The sequence below is a fragment of the Wolffia australiana genome, chromosome 12 (assembly GCF_029677425.1).
Source record: "Wolffia australiana isolate 7733 chromosome 12, ASM2967742v1".
NCBI lineage: Eukaryota > Viridiplantae > Streptophyta > Magnoliopsida > Alismatales > Araceae > Wolffia > Wolffia australiana.
In genome coordinates, this window is record NC_135846.1 from 1,247,171 (window position 1) to 1,253,957 (window position 6,787).

General features: G+C 45.3%; 1 long non-coding RNA gene across 1 annotated transcript; it reads right to left on the reverse strand.

Moving 5' to 3' along the window:
- Positions 1 to 1,096: 1,096 nt before the first annotated feature.
- On the reverse strand, positions 1,097 to 2,416 carry LOC144710539 (uncharacterized). The gene is made up of 2 exons (XR_013583311.1): positions 1,701 to 2,416; positions 1,097 to 1,497 (listed from the first exon to the last, which is right to left on the reverse strand). It is a non-coding gene; the product is annotated as an uncharacterized LOC144710539 (long non-coding RNA).
- Positions 2,417 to 6,787: the final 4,371 nt, after the last annotated feature.

Below are 6,787 nucleotides of genomic sequence, written 5' to 3' on the forward strand. Positions count from 1 at the left end.
CTGAATTGACTAGCTATGATGCTCACTTTCACGGCAGTTAAGATGGATGTCGACTTCTTAGTATGGTTCGGTTCGTTTCGTTAAGGGTCGGTCAGTTTTTCTAACACTTCTCCACTCCTAAGCGATAAGCGCCTAAGGCTTTCCATCCGAAGGCGCGACACGCTACTTTAGGTAGGAGCGTCACGAAGTCAAAAAAATGAATCAGAAGAAGGCGCAAGGAGTGTGAAGATGAAGACAAAGACGAGCGAGCGATGAAGATGAATGAAACGTTCATCAACTTAGGCGCAAGCAAGAAATTCAGATGAATATGCTAAGAAGTCAATTCAGATGCATCTCCATGTTACGAAGTCAATTCAGATTAAGGCGCGAGGAGCGTGAAGATGAAGGCGCGGAAGCGGTTCATATATTAAGATTCTGGCGCGATGGAGCGTGAAGATGAAGATTCAGAAGAAGGTCCGACGAGGAAGAAGTAGGGATATTTTTATAAATAAGACTGGGCCAGCACCGGTCCATCAATTAACTAACTGATACCTATGTCGTATATCGTGTAATAAAAAGAGATGGTAGCATAGCTACCAACACTTTACAATCTCGAAATAAAAATAAAACAAAAACATAACATAAAGAAACTCCAACATTCGAAGGTATATACTAATTACACTCAATAGAGCTGAAAGGGAAGCAGGGGCGCAGCGAAGTTAATGGCCGTGCCTACCTTTTTCCCGTTCATCTCGCTCAATATACTCCTTACTCAAATCGAAAGCAACCCGTAGTAACTGAATATCGTCCACTTGGCGTCTGCGATGCGGGTTCCCGTCGCAAATGAAACCAAATGAATATCACTGAGCTTCGCGTCTCTGTTTGCACCTGACATAATATTGAAGGCATACGATGCGTGGTTCGTGCTTGCTATAATACAGCTTGTCTGTATGACAATTTTCTTTATCCAAAATAGTTTTGTTTTAGAATAAGAAGATAGCAGCCTATTGTAAGGTAACCTTCCAAAATAGATTAATTGAGGTCTAACAATTTCATATTCACTTTAACAGAGCCTCATTTACCACTGCCTATTTGCTTTCCAGGAAGAGAGTCTTACTAACAATAAATCACTGGAATAATCTTGGGAGAATAGCTCCAGAGAATGAAACTTCATAGACTAAGGGTGTGGGAGCTTAAAGTGCACCCAGAACCCACAAGCACTTGTATTAGACTTTTACAGAGAGAATTAGACAAATATCTATGGAAATGGATACACACTTTCAACGCGGCTCAGGAATCGTCTGTCTCCTCGGACATTACCACTTTAGCATCCGCCAAGGCAGTGACATTTGGGACTGAAGATGCCACGACATTCTCATGAGAGGAAGCCATCGGCCTCGCAAATCGTGGCGCAGTTCTGGTGGCTCCAGCAACGTCCGTCGTACTTGGTACTGATCATGCTGCATAACGCCATCGACGCGTTCAACTGCGGCGGCGGTAGAGTATCGCGTGCGGCCCCTGAAGAAAGTCAGAAAAGGGGGTTTAAGTATATTCCCTTGCCAGAAGAAAACGAGTGAGGCTGTAAGACAATTCTCAAAAAAATTGGGGATTTTTTGGATGTACGAAGCTGAAGGGAAGTGTGGGCGTTGGGAGGGAAACGCGAGAGAATAAAAAAGATTCAAGAAATTACCTGCGAAATTCAAAAGTCCGAAGAGAGCGACCAGCAGTATAATAGACTGAATGCGGACGGCCATTGTTATCTGTGGACAGGCAACAATCAAGCAGAGGTCGGCCGGGCAGGCGAAAATTGGATGCTGGGAAGAGGTTTATTCGTATGAGGACAAGGCAGTGCGTGGAAAACATTGTCGCAAAAATGCGTTATTTATAGGGAGGGCCATGCGGCCTCCAGCCGTCACTAAATTTGCAAAGTAAGTGCCCGCGATCGTCATCTGGTCAACGAACTTCTTCCATGTGCGGGCTGGAGGTGGGCGTTGCTGTTTTAAGAGGACGCCGTTATCTCCGTGCCTCTGTTTTGTTTAAACACGACGACAGTCTCCGTAGCCCATCGAAATATTAGTGGAAGAACTATTAGATTAATATTGGGTAAGGCGTAAGGTGAGGTGAGCCGTCTCCGGTAGGGCCCTCAGTCGTCCGTGTTGGTTGGGAAGGGTGTTAAATGGGGGAAACGAGCCAACCCCCACGAACTGGAAAAATCAAAGGGTCGAACCAGATGGAATGAGAATACTTTCATCTGAATAAAATTAGAAAAGATGCAGGGGACGACAAAAGCATACGCAAGGCGCACATTTTGACGGGTCATTCACGAAGCATTTAACCAAATGATGAGGTTCTGGACCCCAGACTGACGCCGAAGGGCGGTCGTCGTGCTTCCTCTGAATCGATCGGCTCATCATTCAGGTGAAATTTATTTTTTATCTTTTATATCCTCCTTTGAGGTAAAATGTGTATGGAAACTCACTACGCAAAATCGAAAAAAGTCACTGAAAAAAGTCGAGAAAATGAAATGACTTATGGTGTTAACCCCCGATTGGTCTTTTACCCGGGAAACGATAAAGGACAGATGCAACTCTTCGGACGCGGCGAGAATGAGGTAGGGGCCAACGATGGGTACGGAGATTTCATCGAGTCAGTGGCGGCAGCTGCGAAAAGTTTTTGTATATTCGCGATTGGCATCCCCAGATAAGTCCTATCCATGGCGGTCGGGAATTCTCGTCGTTTGTCCCATGTGACGCGTCCCGCTACCAGACAAGAAAATGAACCGTGTTGAGCCACCTGGGTTGCCGAACTTTTACGTGGAGCGGCTATTTACCTCATTCCATTATTCACAAGTTGTGACTTGTGAGTCACAACTAATGAGTCTCAAGCTCCTCTCGGATGACCGACAGAACGAGCGACAGCGAGAGGGGAGCGCGAACTAGAGATAAGAAGAGAGATCAAGATAGAGTCAGAGGCACAAAGAGAAAGAAAGAGTGTTGTAACTCGTTGAAGAGAAACAACGACCCAAGACGCTACAGTGAAATGCGGAATCAACTCGGACATGATAACTGTGTCGGCGTATAGAGACAGGAAACAAGAACCTCTTTACGTCACCGGCGTGACGTCAACGTGCAAGGCTCTTGTTGTAGAGCAACGACTGCTCGTATGGTGCTCCGGAGCAACTCCTCAAACTCCCAAGACAAGGGAGCGGCCACCAAGGAGTGATGAAGAAAAACCAAAGGAGAGAGAGAGAGCAGAAGAGAGGAAGAGACAAGAAGAATGAACAGAAAACTCATATGCCTTGCATTTCAGAATAGATTTGCCCTCTATATATAGAGGGCCAATTACAGTTTCAGGGAATTTGAAAGGTCTGGAATATGAAAAGCCAAGAGCCTTTTCATATTCTCCAAATAAGCCTCTTCATATTCCCACAAAGAGACATGAGGAGGGGGGTTAAAACTTTTCAACTCCCCCTTCCTTTATTGGGGTTTGACTAGTCAAGCCCTCCCCCTTTACATTCTTGTAATGGGGGGGCTGACACACCCCAACAGTATTGAACTGTTTCTTTTGGCTGGCACAGGTCGAATAATGTTTTGATCTATTTGGAGTTCCAAAATAGAATCCAGAGGAAACCTAATTCTGACCACAAGAAATCTGAATGTAACTCGACCAAGACCATTTTTCGGTCGTATTATTCAATCTTCTCGGATTGAGTTCAATTCGTGTCGGCCACATCGTTCTACAGCATTCACATTGATTCTGTTCAATTACAACTCCCATCCATACCCTACAACTAAAGCTGAGATGGCGGGCGCTCGTGTTGTTGGGTAAACAAACTATATTTTGTACTCCCCTCGTACCATTTGGAGGAATACCCAAATGGTACTGTAGCGACAACAATGAGAGCAAAACAGTCCTATGATCTTTCATATACGCCCAATCACAGCAAACTATGGGGATGATGTAGTGTAACGAAAAATCATCGGACCGCTTTAACAAATGGCTAATTCTTTTAGGCTACACACGATGCAGGTTCATCTCTGCCATTTATGTTTGGCGCACCTCATTGTACTGTTGCGCAGTCCATTACAACAGATGCAGTTTAAAATAGTGACGCCTCGCATGACATCTATGTACAGCCCACAAAAAAATAATGCGATATAATATCTCTTAAGCCATAATAATCAGCTCTGGCTACCTCTCTCCTGTCTCTCTCTACCTATCCTTAGCCTTTACCCTCCCTCGCTCTAATTCATACTCATATCCGGAGCAATCGGCTGTAACTGGATGATTTGTCCATTCGGCATCTGCATTACAGTTTTGTATGGTGACCGATAACAAGTTCGCTGACACATTAATATCAGTGAGTTTTACGTCATTGTTTGCGCCCAACATAATACGGAAGGCGTACGATGTATGAGAAGGGGCCCTTCGCCATTCGTGCCTACTCCCACGCGCCTTATCCAGACTACGAATTTTTCATCCAAAAGAGTGTTTGTTTTAAAAAGAAGAGCAGAATAGTTTATCCCGCTGCAACCTTTATAAATTGTTTAATTGAGACTTGATCATTTCTGATTCCCTTCAACATAGCTGAGCTCCAACTACCTATTCGTTTCCAAGGAGGAGAGCCAAGACGGCGGGTTAAAGGACAAAGCACTGGGATAAATTAGGGACAAAAGTTGGAGAAGTGGAAACTGCGGAGATTAAGGGTATACGAACTTAAAGTGCCAGACTTTTATAGAGAGAATTAGACAAGTATCTTTGAAAATCGATACACATTTTTTATGCGTGAGGAATCGTCTGTCTCCTTAGACATTACAAGGCTAGCAACCGATGAGGCAATGACATCTGCGACTGAAGAAGCCACGGCATTCTCCTGAAATGTACCCATCGGACTCGCAAATCGCGGCGCAGTTCTGGTGGCTCCAGCAACGTCCGTCGTACTTGGTACTGATCGTGTCGCACAACGCCATCGATGCGTTCAACGGCGGCGCCAGCAGAGTATCGCGCGCGGCCCCTGAAGAAAGTCACGAAATGGTAGTAAGTACACTTAGTTTTAAGTACTGCAGGGATCCTATTCCGTGAGGGAAGAAAACAAGTGATTCTATCTCAATTAACCTATTTTAGAAGGTTACGCCACGATAGGTTGCTCTCCTATTATTTTTAAAACAAACGCTATCTTAGATAAAAATATCGCCTTCCAGATAAGGCGTGTGGTAGTAAGCGCGAATGACGTGTTGCACAGCTTCAATATTATGCTTCGTGCAAACAGAGATGCAAAGCTCAGTGATATTCATGTGTTATCATTGGCCACGCGACAGTGCATCGCAGACGCCGAATGGACGAATTGTTCAGTTACCACTGATTGCTTTGGATTTAAGTACTGAATATATAGAGCGAGATGAACGGCAATAACGTAGGCACAGAGAGACAGGATAAAGGTAAAAAGAACTGATTCTTATGTCGTAAGAGATGTTATATCGCCTTAATTTTAGTTGGAGAATCATAGACATCGTGCGAGGCATTACTATTCTATACTGCCGCGCTCTTACTGGATTGCACAACAGTGCCATGCAGTGCCCCGTGTTTGAATAACCACGATGCATCAAAACGTGGCTTGAAGGAGTAGCGACGTGGAGTAAGCGGAGGAAACGTTCTTTTTCCTCATTTGTGGCTTAGAGAAAGTTGCGGGAAAACGTGGGAGCATGGATCCACGTTTTTCCCTCGACAGTTATTTTTTCTTCCCTATAAATGTATGTTGTATTTCAGTTTTTAATAGAGAAGTTGTGAGTTCTTTTTTCCCTTGCCTCTTTCTCTCAAAAAAACCTCTCGCCCTCTTATTCTTCCACCGTAAGAGGGTACTGTCCATCGTTTGGTATCAGAGCATAGAGGTTCCTGAGGCAGTCCTTTCTTCCTCCTGTTGATATCACACCATGCCAAGAAGAAGTGAAGAGGCGGCTCAAGCTGGAGGAAGCTTTTCTGCAGAGCGTGCTATCAACGGAGCGGGAAGTGGAGCACCTAGGGCAGGAGATATGGCACCACCGTTGCTATTTCCTGTTCTATCGAAGACCAACTACTCCTTGTGGGCTGTTCGAATGGAGGTGTTGCTGGAGGCGCATGGACTATGGGAAGCGATTGAAGAAGAGACAGTGCCGAGGAAGAAGGATCGTCAAGCTCTCTCAATCCTCCTCGGAGCGATTCCTGAGGAGATCCAAGCGCAAGTCGACATCAAGAAGTCTGCAAAGGAGATTTGGGAGGCGCTCAAGAAGAGAAACGTGGGTGTTGATCGTGTTCAGAAGGCTCGAATTCAAGGGCTGAAGAGAGATTTCAAAAATCTCAAGATGGGCAAGGACGAGTTCATCGACGACTTCTCCGGTAAACTCTCCAATATAGTGGCGCAGTTAAGAAGCCTTGGAGAGGATATTACTGAGGCATCAGTAATTGGGAAGCTTCTCAGATCAACACCAGCAAAGTTCGATCCAATTACTTCAACACTTGAGCAGTTCGGTGATTTCGAGACGATGACCCTCGATGAGGCGATTGGGTCTTTGAAAGTGCATGAGGCAAAGATCCGAGATCGTCAACTTGAAGAAGAGGAGCAAGCTCTGCTGACGCAAGCGATTGAGAAGAACAAAGGCCGTGGTGAATATTTGAAGAATGAAAGAGGAGAGCACTCAAGAGGACGTGGCAGAGGTCGCACTAGAGGACGTGGAAGAGGACGCGGCAAGAGCACTGGTGATCGAAGCAATCAGGGTGAGCGAAAGCCCTTCGACAAGTCCAAGATTCAGTGCTACAACTGCCAGAAGTTTGG